The sequence below is a fragment of the Eumetopias jubatus genome, unplaced genomic scaffold, assembly GCF_037043125.1.
Source record: "Eumetopias jubatus isolate StellerSeaLion01/CBP00866 unplaced genomic scaffold, mEumJub1_p1.0 scaffold_11, whole genome shotgun sequence".
Lineage (NCBI taxonomy): Eukaryota > Metazoa > Chordata > Mammalia > Carnivora > Otariidae > Eumetopias > Eumetopias jubatus.
This window is the reverse complement of record NW_028274817.1, coordinates 91,352,937-91,363,904: the sequence shown is the minus strand read 5'-3', so window position 1 is coordinate 91,363,904 and position 10,968 is coordinate 91,352,937. Positions and strand designations below refer to the sequence as shown.

Sequence of the window (10,968 nt, the reverse complement as noted above, 5' to 3'; positions counted from 1 at the left end):
CAGATCAAAACAGAAATTTGCCCTCCCAAGAATATCATCAATAATGCAGTGAGGATAATTGCAAAATCCCTATAAAATGAAATTATTTTTCAGGTATGTCCATATGTAACCAAAAGAAACAAATCTGGCGTGGAAAAATAAACTGTAACAAAATTTTTTTTCAGATCATACCAAAGGAGAAAGCGATAAATTTTGAATAGAGGTAATAAATGTGTTCTTGGTTTGTTTAATCATCTACTGAATGAAAAGTGAAGTATATGAACACAATGGGAAAATATTTAAATTTCTTGCTGATTTGACCAAAATACTGACATTGACAAAGATAACAGAGATTTCATAATAGACCTCGACAAGGCATTGAGGTCAAGTTGGCTGATGAGTATTGTTAATTCAGAGTATTTGAGATTGGTCCCTGAAATTGAATCCTTGATATGCCCTGAAAATGTACAGCTTTTCTATAAAAGAAACTTGATAGAGGTTTCCCCATATTTGACAGCAGTCCCCCAAATGTATACAGCATTGCTAATAACAAATTGCAAAGCCGAAAATTTTCTAAACTATCAATAATGAAAACCAGGGCGCCTGGGTGGCTCAGATGGTTGAGCATCTGCCTTTGGCTCGGGTCATGATCCCAGGGTCCTGGAATCGAGTCCCACATCGGGCTCCCTGCTCAGCGGGGAGCCTGCTTCTCCCTCTGCCTCTCTCTCTCTGTCTCTTATGAATAAATAAACAAAAAAATCTTTTAAAAAAATAGTGAAAACCAAATTTCCATCAACTACACCAGAAGAAAAACAGAGTAAGTTATCTTTCTATCCTCTTGCTAGAAAATGATATCACAAAATTGTTGTCATACAAAAAGGGCTCAAAGAGTCTGCAGTCAAAAATAGGGGAAAAGCCTTGTGGGAGGTTGTCAGGCAGTTAATAAAAGTTTATGTCAGTTTTCTGAATTATGTGAGATTTGAGGTATTTCTCAGCCTTTAAAATGCTATGTGCTAGGCGCCTGGCTGGCTCAGTCAGTAGAGCATGTAACTCTTGATCTTGGGGTCCTAAGTTCTAGCCCCACGTTGGGTGTAGAGATTACTTTTTTTTAAAAATGCTACGTATTGTGTTTTCTTTCTTCCTCTAAGTAACACCCCTCTCCTACCTAATTCTGTATCCATTCTGTTCTTTTTTTCTATGTAAGGGCTCCCCCAAATCAGAAACTCTTCAAACAACTACAAAGCCTGCATCCACCTCCCACTCACGTGCACACACAGACACACTCATCTCACATACACAAGAACCAAGAAGAACCACAGGCTCACGGAGTAAAAAGAGGCCAAGACCCCTTCCCTAGAGACATTTGTGTGCTTTGGAGTAGCTCTTCTTATTGGTAAAAAAGTGCTGGTGAGCATAAGTCTGACATCAGACTTCTACTCCAGAAAATACATAGAATCATAAAATGCCCATTGATTTGTTAAAAGCTAGATCTGATGAGAATTATTTTTCCTAATTAAGCTAATTTTACTAACAAAGCTAATTTTCCTGGGGGCGCCTGGCTGGCTCAGTTGGTAGAGCATGCGACTCTTGAGCTCGGGGTTGTGAGCTAGAGCCCCATGTTGGATGCAGAGATTGCTTGAGAATGAAATCTTTTTTTTTTAAGCTAATTTTCCCATTGGTTTCCCCATGCCTTCCATTCCTTTAATGTCACTCCCAAAGGAATTGTAGAGGACAGCTTTGGGCCATTATTTCACCATTCCCCTCAGACAGAAGGAGTGGTTTTTCTTCCTCGTTAGCCTCTTGCGTATTTTTAGATTGTCATCATCTGTTATGCAAAAAAAAAAAAAAAAAAAATCAAACTTATTTTTTATCTTAATATTTCACGAGCCAAACTTCTTTTGTTCTATTGACATTTGTGGAAAGAGGTTTTTTTAAAGTCTGCTGCTCAGAATAAAGCAGCTGCAACCTGCAGAGAGGTACCTTGTCCATTTGAATGTGCAGTAATATCCTCCTTGGTAGGGAGCTTCTAGTCCCATGATGGTTTTTTCCTGTCAGGTGGTACTAGAAGAAAAAACGTAAGAGGCATAAGGGTATGCCAGATGGTGAAAAATAGGTTTACAGCACCAAAATAGTGTTGTTTTTATTAAAAACTAGGCTAGTATTGAATGCCAGAAGGTGTGAAACCCAGCTCTGAGTAAGAATCTCCAGATTTAGCATTAACCTTGGCCCATCTGAGCCTCCCACCAGGGGAAGCAGAGTGGGCCCACCAACCTGCCTGGGGGCATTGCTGCCGGGCTGCCCACACAGCATCCTGGAGGCTCAACGGAGAGCAGGTGGGCCTGCTTCTTGGGAGGGCCAGCTTGGGCTCCCAAGCCCTTCCTATCCCCATGCCCACCGCCATCACGCCAGAAGTTCTTGGCTAGTTGCTCTCTCACTCACCCACTTTCTTTCATATTGGATTCTGAAATCCAAGAACCCATAAGGCTGGAACCTGGACCTCCAAGAAGTTCTAGGCTTCTTCAACATCAATGAAGGTAATAGCTATCTCCAAAAGTGTTCCCAGAACCCTTAGTGGCCAGTGTCCCTCAAACACTCCAACTTAAGGGAAACCAGCATCTGAGAGGGTTAGGCTCCTCACCAGGAAGGTCCTTATTTACCTCCATCACCACACTCTGAGACAGTTAGCTTTTGCTACAAAACAATCCACCACTAAGCTTAGTGCCTTAAGACACCAACTTTTTTTTTTTTTAGAGAGAGAGAGAGAGAGAGCGCGCAAGTGAGGGGGGAGGGGCAGAGAGAGCAAGAGAGAGTCTCAAGCAGACTCTACACTGAGCATGGAGCCTGATGCAGGATCCTGAGATCATGACCTGAGCCAAAATCAAGAGTCAGATGCCTAACCAACTGAACCACCTAGAAGCCCCATCCAACCCTTGATTTAGCTCTTGATTCTGTGGACTGGCAATCTGGACTTAGTCCACTGATGCATGTGGTTCATGCCCACATCTACAGTATCCACTGCCAGGTTGGCTGGGGCAGGCTGGTTTGGGATGGCCTCAGCCGGTCAGATCGTCTTTCTCCCACATGGTCTTGGCATCCCCCAGCAGGCGAGCCTGGGTCTGTTCATAGGGAGGTGGCTGGGTTGCAGGAGAGCAAACAGAAACAGCAAAAATGCTCAAGGCTTCTTGACAGGCCTGGACCAGGCATGACATTTGGTATTCGGATTGGTCAGAGCAAGTCCCAAGACCAGGTTCAAGGGCTACATCTCTTGATGAGAGGAGCTGCTCTGCATTGAGGAAGGTACAGGTACAGGGAGGGTAATAATTGTGGCCATATGTTTTCTTTAAATATTTTATATCGTAGGGCACCTGGCTGGCTCAGTCGGTAGAGCAGGCAACTCTTGATCTCGGGGTTGTGAGTTCAAGCCCCACATTGGGCGTGGAGCTTACTTTAAAAAAAAAATTTTTTTTTTTGTATTGTGGTAAAATATACGTAACATCAAAATTACCCTTTTATCCATTTTTAGGTATACATTCAAGTGGCATGAAATACATTCACATTGTACAACCATCACCACCATTCATTTCCAGAGCATTTTTTTTAAATATACTTAAAAAAATGTTATCTTTTATTCATTTAGCACTTTTGAGTTAGTATAGGACCATTTCTTTTCACTGCCTCAAAAACTCTTCTGTGTTCTGCCTATTCATCCCTCTCTCTCCCCTAACCCTTGGCAACTGCCATCTTTTCACTGTCTCTGTAGTTTTGCCTTTTCCAAAATGTCATATAGTTGGAAGTATACAGTATGTAGACTTTTCAGATTGGCTTCTTTCACTTAGTAACATGCATCTAAGTTTCCTCTATGACTTTACATGGCTTGACAGCTCATTTCTTTTTAGTGCTGAATCATATTTTACGGTGTGGATGTACCACTGTTTATCCACTCACCTACTGAAAACATCTCGGTTGCATCCAAGTTTTGGCAATTATGAACAAGCTGCTATAAACATCTGTGTGCACGTTTTTGTGTGGACATAAGCTTTCAAAGCCTTTGGGTAAATACCAAGGAATGCGTTTGCTGGATTATATGGTAAGTCTATGTTTAGTGTTTTTTTTGTGGTTTTTTTTCTTCACACTTTTTTAAAAGTAGGGGCACCTGGGTAGCTCAGTCGGTTAAGCGTCTGCCTTCAGTCAGGTCATGATCCCAGGTCCTGGGATCAAGCCCCACATCGGGCTCCCTGCTCGGCAGGCAGCCTGCTTCTCCCTCTCCCACTCCCCCTGCTTGTGTTCCCTCTCTCGCTGTCTCTCTCTCTGTCAAATAAATAAATAAATAAGTAAAATCTTTAAAAAATAAAAAAAACTAAAGTAATCTCTATACCCATTGTGCAGCTCGAACTCATGACCCCAAGATGGAGAGTGGCACACTCCACCGATTGAGCCAGCCAGGCCCCCGCCTATGTTCAGTTTTGTAAGAAACTGTCAAACTACTTTCCAAAGCCGCTGTACCATTTTGCATTCCCACCAGCAATGAATGAGCGTTCCTGTTGCTCCACATTCTCACCAGCCTTAGGTGTTGTCAACTCCAGAATTTTTCATCATCCCAAACTCAGACTCTGTACAGTGACTGCCTCTTTCCCCCTTCCTTGGCCCCTGGTACCTCTATTCTACTGTCTGTTTCTATGAGTTAACTATTCTAGATACCTCATGCAACTGGAATCGTGGCCTTTTTTCTTTTTTTTTAATTGTGGCCGTTTTGGAAAACAATCTGTCACCTACTCTTAGAACGGGTAGACTGATGGGGCTCCAGATTCTTCACCATCTACGTCTGTCCCACATGCTGGGTGTGGCCTTCCTTCCCAGAGTCACGTGTGCATGTAACCTCCAAGATGCCTGGTCTCCTAGGGTGTGGTGGTGGCAGATCTTATTCTGCCTGAAGCTCAGGGTCCAACTTGGACCTGGGAGTGGTGGTCAGTGCCCCAGGCAACTTAGCACAGATTTGCTCAGGCCCCTCTCTCTGTCCCCCCCTTGTTAAAAAGATTTTATTTATTTATTTGTCAGAGAGAGAGAGCACAAGCAGCAGGAGTGGCAAGCAGTGGGAGAAGCAGGCTCCCCACTGAGCAAGGAGCCCAAAGTGGGGCTCAATCCCAGGACTCTGGGATCATGACCTGAGCCGAAGGCAGACGCTTAATGACTGAGCCACCCAGGCGTCCCTTCCCTTAATTGATTTTAATCAGTATCGTCTCACTGTAGTAAACTATAACTGTGGGTATAACAACTTTCAGTGAGTTTTGTGAGTCTTTCTAGCAAATAATCAAACCTGAGGGTGGTCTTGGGGACCCCTGAACTCTGTAGTGGGTGTGAGAAGTGTGGTCTTGTAGACTGGTCTTGTAGAGGGTGGTCTTGTAGACTGTTGCCTAGTTTTACAAGAGGGTACACAGATGGAGAATGCTATCATGTTAACAGTAAATGCAAGAATAATGGTCATAACGCCCTCAGTCAGATGGAGCACGGGGATGCTTCTGGAAGCTGCCCAAGGAGAATCACAAGTTCAGTTCAAACTTGTGTTGGTTGGTGATGATGGTGCTGGAAAAATGACATTTGTGGAACATCATTTGACTGGTGAATTGGAGAAGTATGTGACTACGTTGGAGGTTGACGCCCATTGCTTGTGTTCCACACCAGAAGAGGACCGTTGAGTTCAATGTATGGAATTCAAGGGATCAGGAGAAATTTGGTGGACCAAGGAGAGATGGCTGTTATGTATGAACCCAGCGTGCCGTCGTAATGTCTGATGTAACATCGAGCGTTACTTCCAAGGATGTGCCTCACTGGCATAGAGATTTGGTACAAGTATGTGAAAACATCCCCATCACGTTGGGTGGCATCAAAGTGGGTATTAAGGACAGGAAAGTTAAGGCAAAATCCATCATTTTCCATTGAAAGAATCTTCAGTACTATGACATTTCTGCTAAAAGTAACTACAAACTTTGAGAAGCTCTTCCTTTGGCTTGTTTGAAAACTAACTGGAGACCCTCACTTGGAGTTCGTGGCCACGCCCATTCTTGCCCCACCAGAGGTTGGCACGGACACAGTTCTGGTAGTACGGTATGAGGCTGGTAGAGGGGGGCCCTCACAGCGTGCCCAGAAACACCATCTCCACATGTACCAGATACCTCTATCCTTCTGTGGCTGGTTCGAAATTCCATGGCGCCCACGCCAACCACAGGTTGGCAGCTCTCTAATGCATGTGCCTTCCGCCAATTAGACCATCTTTATTTTAAGTGCCTAATAGGAAGAGACACGTTTGGTTTCAAAATCCATATGCATTACAGTAAGAAATTTCAACATCTCACCTGTCCACTAAAGGAAGAGCTGCTAGATGCTTTAAATATAATTCCAACTGTTGCACAATTTTAAATGGATGATAAAAAAAAAAAGAGTCAATTGCTTACCTGTGCTAACAAAGTTTCTCCTCAATGGTGACTATCAAGCATTCAAGTGTTAATCATCAAAAAGTCTAGATCGGGAATTATGTGTGGCCGCTGCAAGCGTTAAACCTCATATAAAAACTTAAGTTGATGAAAGCAAACTGTGCTAGATTGATTAAAGGCCACCAATTCCTCCCATGCTCCTTTGCACTGTGTAGTAGGTCCTCCCACGTCTTCCTCCCATCTAGGAGCCTGGCTATTTCTCCATCCCCCCACCCGAGAGTCTGGGTTGGCCCTGTGATCTGCTTCTGCCAATAGAAAGAGGTGGACGTGACTTGGGGCTCCCACAGTTAAGACAGGAAGCTTGAGGCTTCTGTGTTGATTCCCTTAGAAGGTTCGGGTTGCTATGTAAGAGTCCATCTAGCCTACTAGAACAGGAGAAGTCATGGAGGAGAGGAGACTTGAGGGGTCCTAGTCCACAGCCAGACACGCAAGTGAAGCCATCTTGGACCTTCTAGCCCAGCTGAGCCTCCCTCTTGAATGAGTCCAGTCAAAACCCACGGAGAAAGTGCCCGGCCAAACCAGCACAATCATGACAGAGCATGGACTATTGCTGTTTTAGGCCAGTACACTTTGGGGTGGCTTGTTACACAGCAAAGACTAACTAAAACACAAGCTCAATTTATCATTAAAAAAATGAAAGGATGGGGCACCTGGGTGGCTTAGTCTATTAAGCCTCTGACTCTTGATTTTGGCTCAGGCCATGATCTCAGGGTGGTGGTATCGAGTCCTGCCCTGGATGCCTACACTCAGCCTGGAGTCAGCTTGAGATTCTCTAACTCTCCCTCTGCCCCTCCCCACCCTGCTCTCTCTCTCTCTCAAATAAATAAATAAATCTTTAAAAAAAAAAATGAAAGGATAAGAACAGGAGGGGGAAGTGGGTGGGGAGAGAGATGAAACGAAATTGACCCTACCTTGATAATTGTTGAAGCTGAGGATTATCTACTCATCTGTTTTTTTATGTGTGAAATTTTCCATAGTATAAAGGAGAACATAAAGGGAGGGTTGTGAAGACTTCATTAGGAAACTGTATATGCCTGCTGGGTATTTAACACCATTTCTAATAGTTTATATTTCATTTTCTTTACATGATTGCATAATACACACAATGAAATCATTTTTTCCTCCACCAGGCCCCATTTCGACTCTCCAAATACTCTCCAGTTCACCCCTGGAAGTCATTGGGATATTATATAATATAAATTTTCTGAGTGTCTCATGAGGTGAATAAGGATGAGGAGCCTGGCATGACCCCACATCCAAAAACCTCGCCAAAGGCAGCTGGCGCCCCCAACAGGACTCCAACAGGGCAGGCGCCCCTGGCCCCCACCCCCCATCCTTCCCGGAGTGGGAGGAGCCTATGAGGAAGGCCCGCCTCCCGGCCCGCCCGCTCGGCTCTCTGGCCCGCCCTCCTGGCCACGCTCTGGCTCGGGTAGTGACAGTGCCCAGGACCGCCTGCCCGATAGCGCTTGCCCCGTCCTCGGGGTGGGGGTGAGGGTGCTGGGAGGGGCCGGAAAAGGCGGGCCAGCCTGAATTACGAACCGCTCCAAACCATCCGGGGAGGGGCCAGAAGCTTCTCTTAGACCGATCAGGCAGTCATTCCATCCCCTCCACCAGCCTTGCGAGGGGACAGGTGGTGGGCGCACCGCCCTGGGCTCCCAGTCGTCCTGGGACGCCCCGGCTTTGGGGAGCGGGGAACCTCTGCCCCTCTGAGTCACACTCTCCGGGAGCCCCGGCACCCCTGGGCTCCGATCCTCGACGGCTGTACACCTGCGCGCAGCCCCGAAGTGAAGGAGTGACGGGGCGCGGCGTCGAGGGCCGGGGGCGGGACCAGCACTGTCCCCGGCTGGGCGCCGGGCGGCCGGGGAGGTGGGGGGGGGGGGGCCTGCGGCCCTGGCCTGGACGTAAGCGCCCCCCCGAGGCCGTCTGGAACCTGATTTTCCCCCGCCTTATCGATGCCGTCCCGCTTCCTAACGTCGTTTGGAATGACTGATGCGAGCTCTCGCGCCTCGAAGCCACCGTCCCAGGAAGCCCTCTTTCCTTGCAAGGGTGCCCAGACCCCGCGGCGGGAGCGCGGAGGGAGAGAGGGAGGGAGGAGGGAGAAACGGGGGGTGGGGGGAGGCGGGCAAGGGGAAGGAAGGAGAGGAATGAATTGCATTGGCCGGTCGCATCCGCAGAGGATGATGCTGACACCCTCCGTGCGGGCCCCCTCCCCCGGGGCCGAGCGCTCCGCTTCCCCACGCCAGGCTGCCGACAAATGAGCACGCAGCACGCGGACCAGAACATCAACAAGGCTATTTTATTACTTCCTTTTTATTTATTTAATTTTTTGCACACTAATTAATAAATAAACTCTTGCACCGGAAAAGAAAAAAAAAAAAGGCAGGCAAGCCAGAATCCAAACATCCTCTCGGTTGCCATTTGGTTATGTAAGAAGGAGGAATTAAGGCTAGTTGGCGGTAAAGAATTCCTCTGATGCCACGCTCCAAATCAGAGCCCCTGCAAGGCCTTAAATCAAAAGGGAAAGCGGGCACCAGCAGCAAGCACAGAAAGTGGGGCAGAGTTCTGTCAGCAGCTCACGTAATGCTCCTGCTCCTAAGGGGACGATTGTCACATGTCGCAGAATTAGGCCCAGCTGAAAGCCACCAGCCCTCCACACCCCCTCCTAAGGCCACCCCCCCGCCCCGCCTCTCCATTGACTTTCTGAGCAGTGCCGGGCTCCCAGGTCCCCGCCTCCACCCACTGTGGCCAGGGATGCTGGGGCAGGGAGCAGACACCTGCCCCCAAGGTACAGGGCCACCAGAGTCTCCTCACCCAGGAATTTAAGATTGGGATGGAGAAAGGCAACACGTGTCTATGAAGAGCCAGGGGCCGTTCGGTGTACACAGGGGAGCTATGGAAGGCTGTAGGTCTGAGGAGGCAGAGGGAGCAGTCTGCCAGCAGAAAAGGCCAAGGGAAGAAGGGAGAGAGGGAAGAGAGGAAGGGGGAGACCGAGCATAAAATGCTGCTAGCACTGAGAGGGGCAGGCCACAGGAATTCTGCTTATGCTCGCGGCTGCCTTCTTGGCCTTTCTGAGCCCCACTGCAGCTCCCCCGCCCCCACCATCTTCCGTAACAATAATCCCTGTCTTCTGGTTCGCCAGGCACCTGTCACTGGTAACCTTCTGAAGTTCAGTGAGCTCGAAACTTCTGTTGCTTGGAGTCAACGGGCTTCTAAATAATATGCCTTCAAATCAAAGCTTCATTTTTCATTTTACTTTAAAAACATAGATTTTGGGGGGGGCTGGGTGGCTCAGTCGTTAAGCGGCTGCCTTGGGCTGGGGTCATGATCCCGGGGTCCTGGGATGGAGCCTGCATCGGGCTCCCTGCTCAGCAGGAAGCCTGCTTCTCCCTCTCCCACTCCCTCTGCTTGTGTTCCCTCTCTCGCTGTCTCTCTCTCTCTCTGTCAAATAAATAAATAAAAAGATTTTAATTTATTTATTTGACAGAGGGAGAGAGAGCACAAGCAGGGGGAGCGGCAGGCAGAGGGAGAAACAGGCTCCTCACTGAGGAGGGGAGCCTGATGTGGGGCTCAATCCCAGGACCCTGGGATCATGACCTCAGCCTAAGGCAGACGTTTAACCGACTGAGCCACCCAAGCCCCCTAAAAACATAGATTTTATTTTTTAGAGCAGTTTTAGGTTCACAGCAAAATTGGGAGGAAGGTACAGAGAGTTCCCATATACTCTCTCTCCCCCCCATATGAACAGCACCCCCACTTGTCAACATCCCCCACCAGAGCGCACATTTGTTAAGCTGATGGACATACATTGACACATCATAATTACTCAGAGTCTGTAGTTTACCTTAAGGTTTATTCTTGATGTTGTACAGTGTTGTACATTCTATGGGTTTGCACAAATGTATAATTGTTACTGATCGACCTATCACAGCCACTCACTCAGGAAACAAACGGGTGAGCCCTCGCACAGCCCTGGCCACCTGCTCCGTCCAGGGGGATCCTGGGGAGATTGGGGGCTGGACAAGTCGAAAGCCCAGCTCCTGATTAAGTTTGCCAACGCCCTTGCCAAACAAACTCGGATAAATTTACCGCAAGAGAAGTCAATAACTCCAGAAATGAGGGTTTGGAAGGGAGAAAGGGAGAAATTTATTTCGGTTGCTGGCAACGGGTGGTTGTGGCAGGCTCAAGGGACCTCTCCACCTGCAAGATGGACACCTAGAGTTTTGTAAAGAGAGGTTTGGGGGATATGTGCAAGACAGCAGGCAGGGAGCGCGTGATGACGCGTGATCACGCGTGGGGGTCAGCATGTGTTCAGCCCATGATCATGGGCCAGGAAGAAGACGTGTGGGGCGTGACCTTCTAGGCATTCCGTCGGTATCAGAACTTTTCTGGTCTGGTGGTTGGAATGTTCCAGTCATTGCAAAACATTTTCGTCAATGCCTCAAGAAAGTGCGATAAGAAATAAGCACAATGGGTTTTAGTTAGAGCCTGAGTTAGGCGGGCT

At 47.7% G+C, this 10,968-nt stretch overlaps 1 pseudogene; it reads left to right on the top strand.

Moving 5' to 3' along the window:
- Positions 1–1,972: 1,972 nt before the first annotated feature.
- LOC114216743 (GTP-binding nuclear protein Ran-like) lies at positions 1,973–10,508 on the top strand (annotated as a pseudogene).
- Positions 10,509–10,968: the final 460 nt, after the last annotated feature.